This window comes from Panthera uncia, chromosome D2, assembly GCF_023721935.1.
Source record: "Panthera uncia isolate 11264 chromosome D2, Puncia_PCG_1.0, whole genome shotgun sequence".
NCBI classification, from domain to species: Eukaryota; Metazoa; Chordata; class Mammalia; order Carnivora; family Felidae; genus Panthera; species Panthera uncia.
Window position 1 is genome coordinate 23693915 of NC_064818.1, and position 20887 is coordinate 23714801.

The window sequence follows — 20887 nt, forward strand, 5'->3', positions numbered from 1 at the left end:
AAAAATGATGATTATCTAGTTGTGAGAACAATGAAATACAAGAAAGGCCTTTACAGTACTGTATAAAACCAAATATTCTACTTAATATTCAGTTAAAAGGACACTTAATTCTAAATACAATTCCTCTTGAAACCTGGCATTTTGATCGTGACATGCAATTTGAACCATTATAATTGTTTGGAAAAATAATGGATAGAAATATCTAAACCATGTTAACGTCTTTAGTAAGCATATAAGAGTAGAATCAAATCTAGGCATCTGGGTTTACGTAACTATGTACTTACCAAGTTTACAAGTTACTACTATATAATGCCTTTCAACTTGATTTTCTTTAAAGATTTCTTTCTTTCTTTCTTTCTTTCTTTCTTTCTTTCTTTCTTTCTTTTTTTCTTTCTTTCAAGAGAGAAGGCACAAGTGAGTGAAGGGCAGAGAGAGAGAGACAAGGAGGGAGAGAGAGAGGTGGGGTTCATGCAAATGGGGCTCAAGCTCACTCAATGCAGGACTCAAACTCACGACCATGAGATCATGACCTGAGTCGAACTCAAATGCTTAACTGACTGAGCCCCCCAGGCTCCCCTCAACTTCATTTGTAAGATCAGGTAAGATATTATGGTATTGCACATATGCTTCTAAATTTGAAAAAAAAATTTTTTTTTTTTTCTTGAGAGAGAGAGAGAGAGCATAAGGCAAGAAGGTACAGAGAGAGACAGGCAAAGAGAGAATCCCAAGCAGGGTCCATGCTGTCAGTGCAGAGCCCGATGTGGGGCTTGAACTCACCAACCCTGAGATCATGACTTGAGCAGAAACCAAGAGTCAGGTGCTTAACCGACTGAGCTATCCAGGCACCCTGCCTCTAAAATTTTTTAACCTCAGTAATGTTTACTTTGCTTATATTTTAAACCTCATCTAGAACTGAAAAGTTCTGAATCACTGCTCTTCCCAGTAAAGAAACATGGAGGAAAAAACAACTGTATGTGTTGCTGGGGGGAAGGAAGTAGAAGGCATGTATGTGAGGAAGAAATTTGAAAGAATCTTATTCCTAGAGCTACTTCCTGCGATATTTAATAAAATCTAGGGCACAAAAAAAAAAAAAAAAAAAAAGGAAAAGAATGAAAAATTCAATTTGAGTCATAATGGTTAGAATACAAAGGACAAATACCATAAAAGTTCTCAGCACAATGTGTTTTAATGTGATCATCAAGATGTTACCATGATTCCTTGGTTTTACACAAATCCTGTTAGGAGGCCTTGAGAATTCACACAAGAAGAGCCCCACAACAGAAGAATGCTAAGAGGACCTTAGAAAAACTAATTCCTAATTAGTGACCACTGCATTAGATCCTAACCCCTTAGTTTTCATATCCTTCTGAGATGCTTTGTAAAGTCGTAGAAAATCCACTATCTTTTTTTGTTTGTTTGTTTGTTTTAGTAAGTTCTACAGCCAGCGTGGGGTTGTGAATTCACAACCTGAAATCAAGAGTCACATGCTCTACCTATTAAGCCAGTCAGGTGCCCCCACCTTCTTTCTTATAGTATTTCCCTTACAGTGGCAAAGCTGTTCCCTGGGCCATCCTTTATTCAAGTCTCTTTCCTGCTTTGCTTCATTCATTTAGCTACAGGAGGAACAGAAAGCAGATGAGCCAGAGGCATCTGCCCTGTTTTCCTAGACATAAAGTATACTTAGTGACATTCTGCAGGTTTTATTACTAAGTAAGGAAATACTTCCCATTTAAAAAGTATTTGATAATCTAAAAAACAAATCTACACATTCATTATTTTACTTAATCATAACAACTTCCAATGAAACTGGTACAAACTGATAGAGTTTAAAAGATATATAAACTCATAAGGTTTATAAAGTACATGTTATCTTACAACTAATCCAAGTGTTCTTTCTATCCAGGCAAAAATTCAAAACCAAAAGAAATGAACAGTGCCAGGAAGGGGCAAAGAGATAGAGGGAGGGAGAGGGGGAAGGGAGGGGAGGGGGAGGGAGGGAGGGGAAGGGAGGGGAGGGGGAGAGGGGGGAGGGGGAGGGGGGGAGGGGGAGGGGGAGGGAGAGGGGGAGGGAGAGGGGGAGGGAGAGAGGGAGGGAGAAGGAGAATCCCAAGCAGGCTCCACATTGGCAGCATAGATCCCAATGCAGGGCTCAGACTCACAAACTCTGAGATCGTGACCTGAGCCAAAATGAAGAGTCACAATGGAGCCACCCACACGCCCCCAGAAATACTATTTCTAAAAAGCTTATTTGGAGCTCTTTAAAACAGATATAAATATGATTGGGAGTTTAGAGTTTTTCTTTTTTGTTTTTTAATTTTTTTTTTTTAACGTTTATTTATTTTTGAGACAGAGAGAGACAGAGCAAGAACAGGGGAGGGGCAGAGAGAGAGGGAGACACAGAATCTGAAACGGGCTCCAGGCTCTGAGCTGTCAGCACAGAGCCCAACGCGGGGCTCGAATTCACGGATCGTGAGATCATGACCTGAGCCAAAGTCGGACACTTAACCGACTGAGCCACCCAGGCGCCCCTAGAGTTTTTCTAAAGGTTATTCAGATACAATTTAAGTATCTATTGCCAAGATAGACCCAGATGTAATGGCATAATTTTAGAGATGCTTAAGAGTTGACTACATATGCTACATGAACTCCATAAACTTAAAAAATTTGAAGAAATAATCTTTTGATGTTTTAGCTTTTTATTAAGCTAAATTCTCTATCTTTTATAGTGGGACCAGTTATATTTTCACATAATTAAGACATGAGAATGGGCAAATATTATTTCCTTCATCCCAGTGGAGTCTCCTTGCTTATAGGAAAAAAAAATTAAGAACAAAAAAACTAGTTTATACTTTCAGTAACATTCTCTTTGAACAGATACATAACTCACTTTGATAACTGCTTAACAGATCTAGACAGCCCCACAGGAAGAGGACAGCAATGAACATACCAAAGGAAAGGTATGTAAAAAATGGGACAAAGTAAAATGGGACAATCACTGAAACATAATACACTCAATATCTGCATTCTTTGAATGTCTAGCTTATGAAACTCTTATTTTGGGAGAAACCCCTACCTTTTCAGGCAGTCTCTCACCTATAGAAACTGGAAAATGCCAATACATTTCCAGACTCCTTAGCAACTAAGTCTATCGTTCAGACAAATCTGCCCCAGAATTTGAATCGAAAGCCTGTAGGAAGAAGCAAAGGACAAGTCAAGTCAATGCTGGCAAGAGTACTGGAAGTAAAAGTATCTTTTTTTGTTGTTTTGTTTATTTTGAGAGAGAGAGAGAGAGAGAAAGAGAGAGAGAGAGAGAGAAAGCCAGAGCAGGGGAGGGGCAGAAAGAGAGGTAGACACAGAATCCAAGCTGTCAGAACAGAGCCCAACACGGGCTCGAACTCACGAGCTGTGAGATCATGACCTGGGCCGAAGTTGGGTGCTCAACTGACTGAGCCACCCAGGTATCCCAAGAAGTAGGAGTATCTTCATCTGCTTTCCAGAGGCAGTAATGTTCCAACATCAGAATAGTGATGATGTAATTTATTGTCCAAACTGGGACATTTCTGAGACTGAAATGAACCATCAATTATTACCAAGAAAAACCAAGATGTATGGCTATATAAGCATTAATGGTATTGCTATAGTGCCTCTGTCCAGCACAGAACCACTTTTCTGATCTGATTTCCTGTCTATATTGGTTCCTGCACAGTCTGCAAGCATGGTCTCAGATCTTGCTGGGAACCTGTGTTCCAAAGTTCTTTACCGAAGTCCTTTTTCTGCTTAAAATTGTCTTAGTTGGTTTCACTATTTTAACAAAGAACTGGTAAGAAGATCTACAGTGAACAGGTGACTATTTAGTATAATGGGGAGAATTAACTTTGGATGCCTTAAAGTTCCACTTGCTATTTAAAACCACTAAAGTAAGTATATTATAAAATTTATCTACCATATTTCTAGTTCCCTCTTATTTCAAGGAGATGAACTACATTCTCTACTATATTTTTCTACTTTAGCAAAGGAAGATACCATTGTCTCAATTTACAAGACAATGTAAAAAATACAAGATATAAAGGTTAAATGGAAAGATTTGTCTTTTCTGCAACTAGATGGAATGAAGGGAAAGGGCAGCTAATTAGTACTTATCCTCTGCTACCTCCCTGGTGCTTCTATTCTTAACTCCTTCCTCTTGGAAGTTGGGCCAAGAGTCCTACAGTATGCTTTAAAGCCTGTCTGAACAGTACACCAAGCACAGTGGTGCTGTGGACTCCTCTGTGACTCATTTTTACAGCTCTCCCTCAGGCTCTTTATATTCAAAGTATCATCACTTCTGCTATCCGGGTTTATTTTGAGGGGTAGAGGGAGGGTAGCCTCTCTGCCTCCTGGAGACACCTTGGTGGAAACTCACTTCAGCCTCTAATAAAAAAAAAAAACAACTCCAAAAAAGAAAAACAGAAAGAAAAAGTCATATAAACCTAGAATGCGTATGTCCTAATTTGTGCAGAAGCTTTAACAGTTCTTAAAATTAATAAGCAAGAGAAACTAGTAAGAGAACCAGCCACCCTAATGTTCCTGAAAGAAAGGTGCCTTTGGCCATATTTAACTAATGTGACTTTGGCACCCTCTCTGTCTCTTCTAAAATCCCTAAGAATAATTACCTTACACCTATGATAACTTTCTCATATGAGAAAAATCATAATGCAGAGGAGTACAGAGGAAATACAATAGCAGGATAGTTTCTTCATCTGTCTAAAGAGGCAGTTGAACTTAAACTTCTTCTGGTTCTTTTTAACACAAATACTGTACGGCTCTACATTTAATCATTTCGTACTAAAGTAAATTTTATAATTTAAAAACGCTTGTAATCTTTGTTTTTGTTTTAATTTTTTTAATGTTTATTTTTGAGAGAGAGAGAGAGAGAGAGAGAGCGAGCGTGGGCATGAGCAGGGGAGGGGAGAGAGAAGAAAATAGGCCCCAGGCTCTGAGCTGACAGCACAGAGCCCGATGCGGGGCTTGAACTCACAAGCCATGAGTGACCATGGATTTTTATCTATATCCTTTTAAGTTTTTAAGTCTCTGTATTAGCGAATTTGAAGCTAATCTTAATGAAAGCATATAGATTTAGAGTTCTTATATCTTCTTATTGAATTGAGCATTTTAACATTGTAATGTTTCTCTAAATCTCTAGTAATAATTCTTACTTTGAGTATTTGTAGAATAGTTCTATAATTATATCAACTTTTAATGATGCCTTTGAACAGTTTACCTTTTTCCACTGTATTATTTTCAATCTCTTTTATATTTTAAGTATAGCTCTAATAAACAGCACAGAGTTGGGTTTTGTTTTTTATTTTGTCTGCCTATCATTGGATTTTAACTGAACTGCTTAATCCATTTCAATGTAATACAATGACTAGTATAAATGGGTGAAGGTCTACCATCTGATTATTTGTTACCTATTTGTCCCATCTGCTCTGTTTACTTCTTTTTTAATGTTTATTTATTTTTGAGAGAGAGAGAGAGAGAAAGAGAGCAAGCAAGCAATGCAAAGGCAGAGAGAGCATTAAGACAGAGGATCTAAAGGGGGCTCTGGGCTGACAGTAGAGAACCCAATGTGGGGCTCAAACTCATGAGACAGGAGATCATGACCTGAGCAGAAGTTGGACACTCAACCAACTCAGCCACCCATGCGCCCCTCAGTTTACCTGTTTTTAAATGCATTTTCGATTAAACAGATGTTTTATTGTTCCATTTTTTTTCCTATTTTACTTCCTATTTTATTCACTTTTAAGTTATACAATTTTAATAAGTATTTTAGTGTTTACCTTAATAGATTGAAAAAAATTCCTGAATTATTTTTACCTACCATAATTAGCAGTTTAATAATTTTAAAAATAATGCAACTTATAGCAGTTTAATCCCATTAACCTTCCTTGTCACCCACTGTGCTATTATTGTCATATGTTTTACTTTTATGATTTAAACTCTATAGATCACAGTAAATAGTTTCTTAAAGGCAATACTTTAAAATTTACCTACATTTTATATTTGTATTTACCTCAATTTTGTATTTTATAAAATATCTTTATATTTATCTATAACTCCTCTGACACTCTTCATTCCTTCCTGCACTTACATGCCTTTATCTGGAATGATTTTCCTTCAGCCTGAATGCTGAAAGGGCTTTACAGTTAAGTTCTACCATGCTTTCAAGAAACTTAATTCCAATCCTTAAAACATCTTCCAGAATAAAAGGGGAGAGTATTTCTCAGCTCATCTTTTGAGTCTTGCATAACCTTCAGACAAAAAGCAAGCCAACAACATATATAAGAGAAAAATTACCGGCCAATCTCAGGACTACAGATGCAAAAATTCCTGAAAAAAGTTAATGGCAATCTAAGGCCAACAATATGAAAAAAGATCATTCATTAAAACTGATTTGGGTTAACCCAAGAAATCTAGGGGTAGTACTCTTAGAAAATGTTATAAATGTCACTCAATATAGTACAATAGTGAGACATGCACCACGGCTTCAACAGCAACAGTGGGTCTCATGGTCTGGGCATTGTCAGGCCCTCTTCCAAGGGACTGTAGGCATATGCCAGTCCTTGCTCTACCATAATAATGAAAAACCATGATTAAAAATCGCCAATATGTTGGAGTAGATGAAACAGGACTCTGTGAGGTATGTTCCTGAGACACTGAAGAAATATGATATAGAAAAGGGCATTGTGGCCCATATTAAGAAATATGGCTATTAAGAAATAGTGTAATAAGAATTCAACCCCACCTGGCACTACATTGTTGGGAGGAACTTTGGTAGTTACCTCACCCATGAAACCCAATACTTCATCTACTTCTATCAAGGCCAAATAGTCTTTCTTAAAACTGGTTAAAAGTATAGACTATTCTAGGGGCACCTGAGTGGCTCAGTCGGTTAAGCGTCCAACTTCGGCTCAGGTCATGATCTCATGGTTTGTGAGTTCGAGCCCCGCGTCGGGCTCTGGGCTGACAGCTCAGAGCCTGGAGGCTGTTTCAGATTCTGTGTCTCCCTCTGTCTGCCCCTCCGCTGCTTGCTCTGTCTCTGGCATTGTCTCAAAAATAAATAAACATTAAAAAAAAATTAAAACAAAAAAGCATAGACTATTCTAGACCCAGTGATCCATCCAAAAACAAGGACCACAGCCTAAACTCCCAACACCAGTTCCTGAAATCTTCAACCTTGATTAAAGGAACACTTCAATCTTTGAAACTTTGTGTTGTTTTGTACAGGGCATTCTCTGTACTAATTTGTTGTAGCTATTAAAATATTAGCAAAATATCTTGTATTTATTTTCCATTCCATTCATCTCTGCCCTATGTTTTTTCTTCTAAAAATAAATTCCTTTCAAAAAATTAATAAATTTGTTGGAGGAAAACAGTATTACATATAATTTTTTTTAATACATGGAAAAATACAGTCAACAGATGCAGTATTCCATACAACTCAGCACATACTCATGATAAAAAGAATCAGGCAAAATGAAAAGAGAATTTCCTTAACTTGATAAAGAACATCTACAGCAAAGACCAACTTTAATGATGATAAAGAAGCCCACAATCACATCTATTCAATATAAAATGGTAGTCCAAAATTATTGAAAGAAAAAAGAGAGAAAGAAATATTAAAAACACAAGAGACTAAAAAAGAAATACTGTCATTATTTGCAGATGGATATATCCTCCATGTTGAAAGTTAAGAAAATTTTGTCAGGTTGTTAGATACAGAAGTAAAAATTTAATTTCATTTAATTAATTGCATCTATTAGAAAGTAAAAGTTTTTTTTTAAATAAATGTTTATTCATTTTTGAGAGAGAGAACATGAACAGGGGAGAGGCAGAGAGAGAGGGGTACAGAGGATCCAAAGCCGGCTCTGCACTGACAAGTCCAATGCAGGGCTTAAACTCACAAACCACAAGGTCATGACCTGAGGTGAAGTCGGATGCTCAACTGATTGAGCCACCCAGGAGCCCCAAGGTTTTTTGTTTTTTGTTTTTTTTTTTTTTAATCCCAGTATAAACATACAGTGTTATACTAGTTTCTGGTGTACAATACAGAAATTCAATAATTCTATACATTACTCAGTGATCAGGGTAAGTGTGCTCTTAATCCCATTCATTTAGTTCACCCATCCCACCACCTGACTCCCCTCTGGTAACCATGCATTTGTTCACTATAGTTAAGAGTTTGTCTCTTGGTTTCTCTTTTTCCTTTGTTTCTTTTGTTTCTTAAATTCCACACATGAGTGAAATCATGTGGAATGTGTCTTTCTCTGACTGGTTTATTTTGATTAGCATTATACACTCTAAATCCATCCATATTGTTGCAAATGGCAAGATTTCATTCTTTTTATGGTTGAACAATATCCCATTGTATACATATATCACTTCTTTATCCATTCATCCATCAGTGCAACTTGGGCTGCTTCCCTGATTTGGCTACTGTAAAAAAATGCTGCAGTAAACACAAGAGTGTGTATACTTTTTCCAATTTATCTTTTTTGTTTTCTTTGGGTAAATACTCAGTAGTGTAATTACTGAATCATACGGTAATTCCATTTTTACTTTTTTAAGGACCTCCATACTGTCTTACACAGTGGCTATACCAGTTTGCATTCCCAACAGGGCAAGAGGGTTCCTTTTTCTCCACATCATAACCAACACTTGTTTATTGTGTTTTTGATTTTAGCCATTCTTACCAGTGTGAAGTGATATCTCATGGTTGTTTCGATTTGCATTTCCCTGATGATGAGTGATGCTGAGCATCTTTTCATGTGTCTATTGGCCATCTGGATGTCTCCTTTGGAGAAATCTCTGTTTATGTCTTCTCCCCATTTTTTAATTGGATTATATGGTTTTGGGTGTTGAGTTGTATAAATTTCTTACATATTTTGGATATTAATCCTTTATAAATGTCATTTGCAAATATCTTCCATTTTTTAGTTTTGCTAGTTGTATCATTTGCTGTGCAGAAGTTTTTTTAATTAGATGTAGTCCCAATAATATGTTTTTGCTTTTGTTTCTCTTGCTTCAGGTGACACGTCTAGAAAAATGTTGTTATGGCCAGTGTCAGAGACATTACTGTGTTCTAGATTTTTATGGTTTCTGGTCTCATATTTAGGTCCTTAATGCATTTGGAATTTATTTTTGTGTCTGGTGTGAGAAAGTGGTCAAGTTTCATTCTTTTGCATGCAGCTCTCCAGTTTTTCCAATACCATTTGTTGAAGAGACTTTTTCCCACTGCATATTCTTGCGTACTTTGTTAAGGGTTAATTGACCACGTGATAAGTGTGGGTTTATTTCTGGGCTTCCTATTTCTGTCCCATTGATTGCTATGTCTATTTCTGTACCAGTACCATACTCTTTTGATTAATACAGATCTGTAATTAAAATGTGAAGTTCAGTGTTGCCTGGGTGGCTCAGTCAGTTAAGCATCTGACTTTGGCTGAGGTCATGATCTCACAGTTCATGGGGCTGAACCTCGTGTCAGGCTCTGTGCTGGCAGTGCAGAGCCTGCTTGAGATCCTCTCTCTTTCCCACTCTGCCCCTCCCTAACTTGTGCTTTCTCTCTGTGAAGTTTTGAATTGTGATACCTCCAGTTTTGTTTTTCTTTTTCAAGACTGCTTTGGCTATTCAGGGTCTTTTGTGGTTCCATAAAAAGTTTAGGGTAGTTTTTTCTAGTTCTGTGAAAAATGCTATTGGTATACTGATAGGGATTACATTAAATCTATAGATTGTTTTAGATAGTATGGACATTTTAACAATATTTTTTCTTTCAACTCATGAGCATAAGGAATGTCTTTCCATCTGTGTGGACTTCAATTTCTTTCTTTAGTTTATTCATTTATTTTGAGGTGGGGGAAGAGACAGAGAGAGAGAGAGAGAGAGAGAGAGAGCAAGAGCACGAGCAGTGGAGGGGAGACAGGGAGAGAGAGAGACAGGGAAAGAGAAGATCCAAAGTAGGCTCTGGGCTGACAGCAGAGAGCCCAATGAGGGACTCGAACTCACAAACCATTAGATCATGATCTGAGGTGAAGTCAGATGCTTAACCAACTGAGCCCCTTCAGACATCCCGGTCTTCAATTTCTTTTATCAGTGTTGTATGGTTTTCAGAGTACAGGTCTCTCACCTCCTTGTTAAGTTTATTCCTAGACATTTTATTATTTTTAGTGCAACTATAAATGGGACTGTTGCTTAATTTCTCTTTTTGCCCTCTCCTTAGTAGTGTATAGACATGCAATGCATTTCTGTACATTGATTTTGTACCCTGAGACCTTACTGAATTCACTGTTCAGTTCTAGCAGTTTTTCGGTGAAGTCTTTAGGGTTTCCTATGTATATTATCATATCATCTGCAAATAGTTGAAAGTTTGACTTATTCCTTACCAATATGGAAGGTATTCCTTGTCTGGTTGCTGTAGCCAGGACTTTCAGTAACATGTTGAATAAAACTGGTCAGAGTAGACATCTGTGTCTTGTTCCTGACCTTAGGGGAAAAGCTCAGTCTTTTGCCATTGAATATGAACTTAGCTGTGGGTATTTCATATATGGCTTTTATCATGTTGAGGTATGTTCCCTCTAAACCTACTTTGTTGAGGGTTTTTTATCATGAGTAGATATTGTACTCTGTCAAATGCTTTTACTGCATCTATTGAAATGATCATATGGTTTTTATCCTTTCTCTTGGTGATGTGCTGTATCATGTTGATTGATTTGCAAATAATGAACCATCCTTGCATCAGGAATAAATCCCACTTAATCAGAGTGAATGATTTTTTTTAAATGTATTATTGGATTCAGTTTGCTAACGTTTTGTTGAGGATTTTTGCATCTCTGTTCGTTCATGAGAGTTACTGGCCTGTAGTTCTCTTTTTTTGTAGTTTTGGTATCCAGGGTAATGCTGGCTTTGCACAGTAAGTTTGGAAGCTTTCCTTCCTCTTCTAGTTTTTGGAATCATTTTTAAAGTAAAACTTTTTAAAGAAGCATTATTAAAATATCTAAAAATCATCAATATAAAAAGCTTCTGCACAGCAAAGGAAACAATCAACCAAACTAAAAGGCAGCCTATGGAATGGCAGAAGATATATAAATGTCAATGACATATCTGATAAAGGGTTAGTATCTGAAATCTACAAAGGACTTATCAAACTCAACAACCCCCTTCCCAAAAAAACCAAATAACCCAGTTGAAAAATGGGCAGAAGACATGAATAGACACTTTTTCAAGGAAGACATCCAGATGGCTAACAGACTCATGAAAAGATGCTCAACATCACTCATCATCAGAGAAATACAAATCAAAACCATGATGAGATACCACTTCACACCTATCAGAACAGCTAAAATTAACAACACAAGAAACAACAGGTGTTGGCGAGGATGTGGAGGAAGGGGAAACCCTCTTGCACTTTTGGTGGGAATGCCAACTGGTATAGCTACTTTGGAGAACAGTATGGAAATTCCTCAAAAAACTAAAAATAGAACTGCCCTACAATCCAGCAACTACACTATTAGCTATTTACCCAGAGGATACAAAAATACAGATTTGAAGGGGTTCATGCACCTCAATGTTTATAGCATTTTCAACAATAGACAAACTATGGAAAGAACCCAAATATCCATCGACAAATGAATAAGGAAGATGTAGTATACACATACAATGGAATATTACTCAACCATCAAAAAGAATGAAATCTTGCCATTTGCAATGACGTGGATGGAACTAGAAGGTATGATGCTAAGCAAGATAAGTCAAACAGAGAAAGACAAATACCATATGATTTTACTCATATGTGGAGTTTAAGAAACAAATAAGATGATCATATGGGAAGTGGGGGGTGGGAGGGGAGAAAGGGAAACAAACCACAAGACACACTTACCACAGAGAGTGAGCTGTGGTTAAGGAGGTGGGCGGGGGATAGGTTAGATAGGTGATGGGTATTAAGGAGGGCACTTGTGATGAGCACTAGGTGCTTCAATTCAAAATGGGCTTTAATCCCTGTAAGGCCTAGTTTATTCAAGTATACTTTTAGGGCTATCTTCCCTAAATAGGGGTGATTTTCGCTAACCAGGGGACATTTGGCAATATATGGAGATACTTTTGATTGTCACAGTGGGTCCTGGCATCTATTGAGTCTACAGGCCAGCGATGCTTCCAAACATCCTTCAGTTCACAGGACAGTTCCTGACAACAAAGAATTACCTGGTTCAAACTGTCAACAGTAGTAAAACTGAGAAACCCTGATGTAGAGTACAGCTCCTTGAGGTTTTAGCATAAAACCAGAGAGGTTTGTTTAGCAAACAGCTCTGTCCTTAGAGGTCCTGAACTCCAACTTTTGTCTCCCTAGTCCAGTAAGTATGTCAAAACAACTGCTTAGCTTCTCAACCTCTCAGTGGCCTTTTCTGGAATCTGTACACCATCAGGGGGAAAGAAGGTCTCAAATGTCCTTCTCAGTGGACTGGTTTTCTTTTCACCCCAGGGCTATGGCTCTGTAATTCTTCACAGCCTTGGAGACTGTGGTATCTTATAAGATAAGCTCTTTATTTTTATTTTGATTCATCTTTTACAGTTGTTTTCAATAGTAGAGTTGATTCAAAATACCTTCCCTACTTGACAAGATTCTAAATGTATATGTGAGAACAAAAGGACAAGAAGCAGCACAATATTTTGTCCCACCAGATACCAAGTCATGTGATAAAGCCATAGTAACAAAACAGTATGAGAAAAAAAGACACAAAAGAAAGGAAAAAAATTTAAAATAAAACCAAAAACCTTCAAAGAACTAAAATAAATAAATAAATAAATAAATAAATAAACTTCCAAAAAAAAAAAAAAAAAAAAAATCCCCAAACCCCAAGCAAAACCACAGTAATGAAGTTTGTATGATAGAAGAATAGTAATATGGGGGACTAACAGAGGAAAAAAAGAAAAAGCCTCCAAATAAAGCCAAACATATACGGACACAAATGACAAAAGCAGGCATCAAGATTGACAGGAAAAGAATGGACTCCATCTTGCTGAGACAAGTGATTAACCAAAATGAAATTTTAGTAGTACCTAACAGCAGATGCAATCACTTCCATAACAATGAATACAAGTGTACATCAGTAAAAAGCAAAACAAACAAAGAAAACCCATACAATGCAATGGCAAAAGATATGGACATTTTACTGAAGATGATACATTAAGATGGCAAATAAGCACATTAAAAGATGTTCGACATCATTAGCCATTAGAGAAATACAAACTAAAACACAGTGAGATACTTCATACACACCAGAATGGCTAATATAAAAGTACACTGATGACTTCAAATACTGGCAAGGATGAAAAAAACTAAATCACTCATACATTACTGATAATAAAAAATGGTATAGCCACTCAGGGTAAGAATATGGTAATTTCTTACAAAACTAAACATATGCTTGCCATATGACTCCCAACTGCATTCTCAGGCACTGATCCCCCCCAAAAAGATAACTTATATTAACACAAAAATCTGTACGTGAATGTTCACAGCAGCTTTATTCCTAAGAGTAAATAACCAGACACCATCCAAATGTCCTTCAACAGATGAATGATTAAATAAACTGGGTACATCTATGCCATGGGAATATTACTCAACAACAAATTGGAACAAATTATTGAGGCCCACAACTGTAATGAAACTTAAGGGAATTATGCTGAGTGAAAAGGCATTCTCAAAAAGATACAGTATCACTCCATTTATACAATAATCTTAAAAGACAAAATTATAATAATGGAAAAAAGAGGGGCGCCTGGATGGCTCAGTCAGTTAAGCGTCCGACTTCAGTTCAGGTCATGATTTCACTGTTTGTGAGTTCAAGCCCCACACCAGGCTCTGTGCTAACAGCTCAGGGCCTGAAGCCTACTTTGGATCCTGTGTCTCCCTCTCTCTTTGCCCCTCCCATGCTCATGCTCTGTCTCTCTCTCTCTCTCTCAAAAATAAACATTAAAAAAATAATAAAATAAAAAAAGATGGAAAATAGATTAGTGTTGTCCAGGGGTTGGGGAGAAGGGTCACCATGGCTATAAAAGCATGAACGTGGGACCCTTGCAATGGTACTTCCCTGAATCTTGACTGTGGCGGTAGTCGTAGGAATCTACACAAGTGATGAAATTGCATACAACACTAACACACACACACACACACACACACACACACACACACACACACACGAAATTTGAAAAAGTTGGCAACTGTATCAATGTCAATTTGCTGACTGTGATATTATACTACAACAGCTGTACAACATGCTACTACTGGAGAAACTATATTCGCACTGATAAACATTATACTTCATAAGGTACAGAATTGGTCCTGGAGTGTTATTTTTAAAAATATATTTTTTAGTAATTTTTTTAATGTTTATTTATTTGTTTTGAGAGAGAGAGCGTGCACACATGCATCAGTGGGGAGGGGCAGAGAGGGGAGAGAGAGATTCCCAAGCAGACTCTGTGCTGTCAGTGCAGAGCCTGAGGAGATTATGACCTGAGCCGAAATCAAGAGTCAGAGGCTTAACTGACTAAGCCACCCAGGCACCCCAGAGTGTTATTGTTTTTAAAGTAAACATAAACTATTTTTAACTCTCAATTATGTAGAACATAGGTATATGGGGGAAAAAAGACCATAAAACAAAAATGAGGTGAGTAAAATAACAACATAAAAAGGAGATATGGTATGCCAGGATAAGATTACTGAGTAGTACAGAATTCATACTATTGTCTTCAAATCAAGACATTATTTTTTAAAAACATTTATTGAGTTTGAGAGAGAGAGAGAGAGAGAGAGAGAGAGAGAAGAGAGCATGTGCGAATGAGGAAGGAGCAGAGAGAGAGGGAGAATCCCAAGCAGACTCCACACAATTCAGCACAGAGCCTGGTACAGAGCTCAATCTAACCAACCATGAGATCATGATCTGAGCTGAAACCAAGAGTCGGACACTTAACCGACTAAGCCACCCAGCTGCTCCAAGACATTTATTGTTAATGGAACAGAATTGAGAATCCAAATATAGAGCAAGTCATATGTATCAACTGATTTTCAATAAATATTCCAAAGAAATTCAATAGAAAAATGATAGGTCTTTTCAATAAATGGTACTGGAGCCAACTAGACATTCATATGCCAAGAACAGAAAAATGTCTACCCTTCTCTTGTACCATACACAAAATTAGGGGCACCTAGTTGGCTCGGTTAGTAGAGTGAGTGACTCTTGCTCTCAGGGTTGTGAGTTTGAGCCCCATGCTGAGTGTTGAGATTACTTAAAAACAAAATCTCTGAAAAAATAAATTAGACTTCATCTAACATAAAACATCTGCTCTCTGCAAGAAATTAAGAAAATGAAAAGGATATAATTAAAAAAAGCAAAATAGACATAGAATACTAACAGGTCTTTTCAAACTCAGTTAAGACAACTCAACAACAAAAATATGCAAAATCAGTAATTCAAAACTGTCAAGTCATGAAAAACGAGGTAAGGCTAAGTGTCCGTTTGTTTATTAGGCTGCTATAACAAAAATACTGTACTCTTGGTAAGCTTTAAAGCAACAGAAATAAACCCATGCATATATGGGCCAATTAATTTATGACAAAAGAGCTAAAAATATACAACAAGGAAAGGACAGTCTCTGCAGTAAATGGTGTGGGAAAATTGGTCACATGCTAAAGAATGAAACTGGACCATGCCTTTCTACCATACACAAAATAACTCAAAATGGATCAAAAACTTGAATGTAAGACCTGAAACCATAACTTCTAACATAGGCAAAAATCTCCTTGACACAGATCTTGGAGATGATTTTTTGAGTGTGGTATCAAAAGCAAAAGCAACAAAAGCAAAAATAAACAAGTGGTACTATATAAAACTAAAAAGCTTCTGGGGGCGCCTGGGTGGCTCAGTTGGTTAAGCATCTGACTCTTGGTTTTGGCTCAGGTCATGGTCTCATGGTTTCATGGGTTTGAGCCCCACGTCAGGCTCTGAGCTGGCAGTGCAGAACTTGTTTGGCATCCTCTCTCTCTCCCTTCTCTCTCTGCTCCTCCCCCACTCATGCTGTCTCTGTCTCTCTCAAAAATAAATAAATAAACCTAAAAAAAAAATGTAAAAAGCTTCTGTTCAGCAAAAAACAACCATTACCAAAATGAAAAGACAACATACTATGTGGGAGAAAATATCTGCAAATCATATATCTGATATGGGGCTAATATCCAAAATATATTAAAAACCCATACAATTCAATAGGAAAACACCAAAACAAAACAAAAAACCCCCAATACATTAAAAAACAAAAAACTCCCAATCAAGATCAGAACAGACATTTTTCTAAAGGAGACAAACAGATGGCCAACAAGTACATAAAAAGATGCCCTACATCATTAACAGGGAAGCACAAACCAAAACCACAGTGAGATATTACCTCATGCCTATGAGAATGTTATTATCAAAAAGACTAGAAATAACAAGCGTTGGTGAGGATGTGAAGAAAAAGCATGAATTGTATACTATTTGTGGGGATGTAAATTTCTGTAGCCACTACGAAAAGCAGTATGGAGGTTCCTCAAAACATTAAAAATAGAACTACCATATGATCCAGCAATGTGACTTTTGGGTTATTTTTCTGAAGAAAAATACTAGCTTGAGAAGATATATGTAACCCTTGTTCACGGCAGCATTATTTACAACAGCTAAGATACAGAAAAAAACCTGTGTCCGCTGATGGATGAATAAAGAAACTGTAGTGTATATACGTGTGTATACACAAACACACACAATGGAATATTATTTGGCCATAAAGAATAAAATCCTGCCATTTGCAACAACTTGGACAGATCTCAAGGTCATTATGGCAAGTGACGTAAGAAAAAAGACGAATTTTGTATATTCTCTTATATGGAATCTAAAAAAAATCCAACAAGACCACATACACAATGAAAAGATTGGTGAATGACAGATGTAGGAGTGAAGGGTGGGAAAAATGGGTGAACTGTTTTTGGTTTTCCTTTTAGTTTAAATAAACTGATAAATTGGGGTGCCTGGGTGGCTTGGTTGGTCAGGCGACTAACTTCAGTTCAGGTCATGATCTCATGGTTTGTCAGTTTAAGCCCCGCGTCGGGCTCTGTGCTGACAGCTCAGAGCCTGGAGCCTGTTTCAGATTCCATGTCTCCCTCTCTCTCTGCCCCTCCCCTGCTAGTTCATTCTCTCTCTCTTTCTCTCTCTCTCTCTCTCTCTCAAAAATAAATAAACGTTAAAGAAATTTTTTTAAATAAATAAATAAATTGATAAATAAGTCACAGAAATTTATTTCTCACTCCTCAGGAGGCTGAAGAGTCCAAGATCAAGATGTGGACAGATTCAGTGTGTGAAGGCCTACTCCTGTTCAAAGATGGTGCCGTTTTACTATGTCCTCATGTGGTGAAGGGGGAAGGGAAGTTCTCAGGGCTGTTTTTATAAGAGCATTAACCCCAGTCAATAGGATGGAGGCTAACCTAAAACCTAATTACCTCTGAAAGGCTCCACCTCCCACCATCACTCTAGAGGTCAGGATTTCAAAATATGAATCTTGGGGGATACACACATTTAGTCCATAACTCTGAAAAAAACTGTCAAAAACCACAGGAGACTGGGGAAACTTGACAACTAAATGCAATGCAGTATCCTGGCCTAAAACACAGATAGGACATCAATGTAAAAACTGGTGAAATCTAAACAAAGTCAAGTTAGCAATAAGGTATCAATGTCATCTTTGTTATTTTAATGTTTATTCATTTTTTAAAGACAGAGCACAAGCAGGGGTGGTGTGGAGAGAGAGGGGCACACAGTATCCGAAGCAGGCTCCAGGCTCTGGGCTGTCAGCACAGAGCCCCACGCGGGGCTCTAATTCACAAACCATGAGAGATCATGACCTGAGCTGAAGTCGCATGCTAAACCGAATGAGCCACCCAGGAGCCCCTCAAAGTCATTTCTTAATTTTGACAAACATATCATGGTATTGTCAGATGTTAACAATGAGGGAAATTGAGTGAGGGGTATAAGGTAAAATTATTTTTCCTGGGGTGCCTGGATGGTTCAGTGGGTTAAGCATTCACATTTCAGCTCAGGTCATAATCTCATGGCTTGGCTTCTGAGTTCAGACCCCACGTTGGGTTCTGTGCTGACAGTTCAGAGCCTGAAGCCTGCTTCAGATTCTGTGTCTCCCCCTCTCTCTCTTCCCTCACCCGCTCACATACTCTGTCTCTCAATAAATAAATAAATAAATAAATAAATATTTAAAAATTTTTAATAAAATAAAAAATAAGAACATTATTTTTCCTAACTTACAACTTCCCTACCACTTTAAATTACTAAAATATAAAAAGTTTATTTCAAAAATAACAAAGTGGAGCACCTGGGTAGCTCAGTTGGTTAAGGGTGTGACTTTAGCTCAGCTTATGATCTCACTGTTTCTGAGTTCAGGCCCCATATGGGGCTCCATGCTGACAGCTCAGAGCCTGGAGCCTGCTTTGGGATTCTGTCTCCCTCTCTATCTTGACCCTCCTCTGCTCGCACTCTGTGTCTCTCTCTCCCTCTCTCTCTCAAAACTAAATAAACATTAAAAAAAAAAATAGCATAGATGTAATCAGATATTTTACAAAAAAAGATACATGAAAAATAAATAAACATATAAAATGCTCATCAACAACTACAGTTTGGCAGTTTGTCAACTTGTTACAAAGTTAAATATGCATTCATACAACCCAGCAATTCTACTCCTAGGTATCTATCCAAAGAAATGAAAATACATCCATGCACAGACTTGTACTGGAATGTTTACAGCAACTTTATTTGTAACAACCAAAAACGCACACAACCCAAATGTCCATTATTTGGTGAATGGATAAACAATCTGTGTTGCATCCATACATTGGAATACTTCTAGCAATATAAAGGAATTGCTTACATATACATAAATATTATATTTTTATATGTATGTGCGTGTGTGTGTGTGTGTGTGTGTGTGTAAATCTCAAAAGCTAAATGGAAGAAGCCAAACACAAAAGGTTTTGTATATGTATATGTAAATTTTAGAAAACACAAAACAAAAAGGACAGAAATCATATCAGTGCTTGCTATGATCTGGGTGTCTGGTAAGTTGACTGATAACAAGTGTCATGAGGGGAACTTTTTGGGGTGATGAAAACATTTTATGCGAAAACTTATCCAATTACACAATTAAATGGAGTGAATTTTACTTAATGTGATTTATGCATCTGTAAGAATAAAAATAAAGGACACATTTTGAATGTCAAAACAAACAACAAAAAGGTATTTACTGAATACCCACCAAATGCCAACCATTGTGGGATAGGCTCATAAGATAAAATAAAGATGATGTTATTTGCAAAGAATGATGAAATTGGGCGAGGGGAGCTAAAGCGTAACTATTCTCTGGCGTCTAACCTCTACACCTTCCTAACAGTTCTCATCTACTTCTCAGTCTTTCCTTGTACCTACATAAAAGATAGTAAGATTTTAAGTGAAACAGACAGAATGAATACAGTGAAAATGAAGAGAATATGTGAAAATAAGGGGTTAGAAGAGAACTTGGAGGATCTGGGATTAGTTTGGTACTATTTTCAAAAGATAAGAGTTTAACAAAACAGTGCCTAGGTACAGAAAGCAAATCTGCAAGTTAAATAGGTAGGGTTTTGTTTCAGAAAAAAGTCAACCAGGTGTATCACATGTAATCTAATTATGATATTTTCCTAAGAGGCTATAGAAAAAATAAAAGTAAAAATAATTTCCATATCCTGAAACAACTGCAATAAGACAGAGGTGCCAAGAGTGCCATTAGGGTACCTGACCTAACCTAACCTTGACAGGAGATAGCTCTGATCGGAGTCCTGAAGAATTCAACCATTCCATAAATCATTCAGTTCTCTCTTGATCTTTTGAACTCAAAAGACTGTAATTCTTCACTTCCATTTTGAGGTACTGTGAACTTTTTCCTTATTTGATTCAGATGTTTTAAGAACTAGTTTGTTTCTTCTGGCCAGTCACTTGAAGAATGGGAATGAGTTTGTGTAGTATATATAACACAAAGTATTTTTGATTACAAACAACAAAAAAGAAGCTTGAGAACAAAAAGCAGAATTGTAAGGTTTCACAGGTATCTCAGAAACCAAAAAGCAAATTTGGGTATCACAAGGCTATACCGAAACCTAGAAAGTTGTTAAAAATTAAAACCATTCTCTTGATCTTTCTCAATGATGCTTCCCTTTATACATCTGAGGCTTTATTCTATCTCTAGAGACAAACTAAAACTTAAGAACTTTTGTATCTGTACCTATTCAAAGAGGGTCACTCGTTCCAGCTTTACCTGTTATTGGGTTTAGTACTATATAGAGTAGGTATTCATCCTTGAAACAATCATAAAGTATGGAAAAAGAATAATGAAGGATTCTGCAGTTCCCAAGTAAGCCACTGGGGTTCTCCAAAGGGAAAGTGGAAAGAAGCCGTTCTCAGAGAAAGTGTGTCACCTTCAGCAAGGAGGATAATTTTTAGCATAGTTACAAAATAACTATGCTAAAATATTTGGCATTATGGTGGCTAGGATATATTTTATAGGCAGATTATGAAATGTTATTACTGTTTTTACATATTAAATATGTTAAATTTTATGAAGGTAAAAAATTACTTTTTTTGGTTTGTATTAAATGTAATACACTGAATAGCTCAAGGAACACAGAATTTTTGGGGTGCCTGGGTGGCTCAGTCAGTTAAGCATCTGACTTCGGCTCAGGTCATGATCTCGTGGCTCGGGAGTTCGAGCCCCACATCAGGCTCTGTGCGGACAG

General features: G+C 37.2%; 1 protein-coding gene and 1 pseudogene across 8 annotated transcripts in view; one reads left to right on the forward strand and one right to left on the reverse strand.

The window, feature by feature from the left end:
* JMJD1C (jumonji domain containing 1C) overlaps positions 1–20887 on the reverse strand; it is a 318019-nt gene that overhangs the window by 144825 nt on the left and 152307 nt on the right. The window lies entirely within an intron of this gene.
* LOC125933261 (dynein light chain 1, cytoplasmic-like) lies at positions 6639–7018 on the forward strand (annotated as a pseudogene).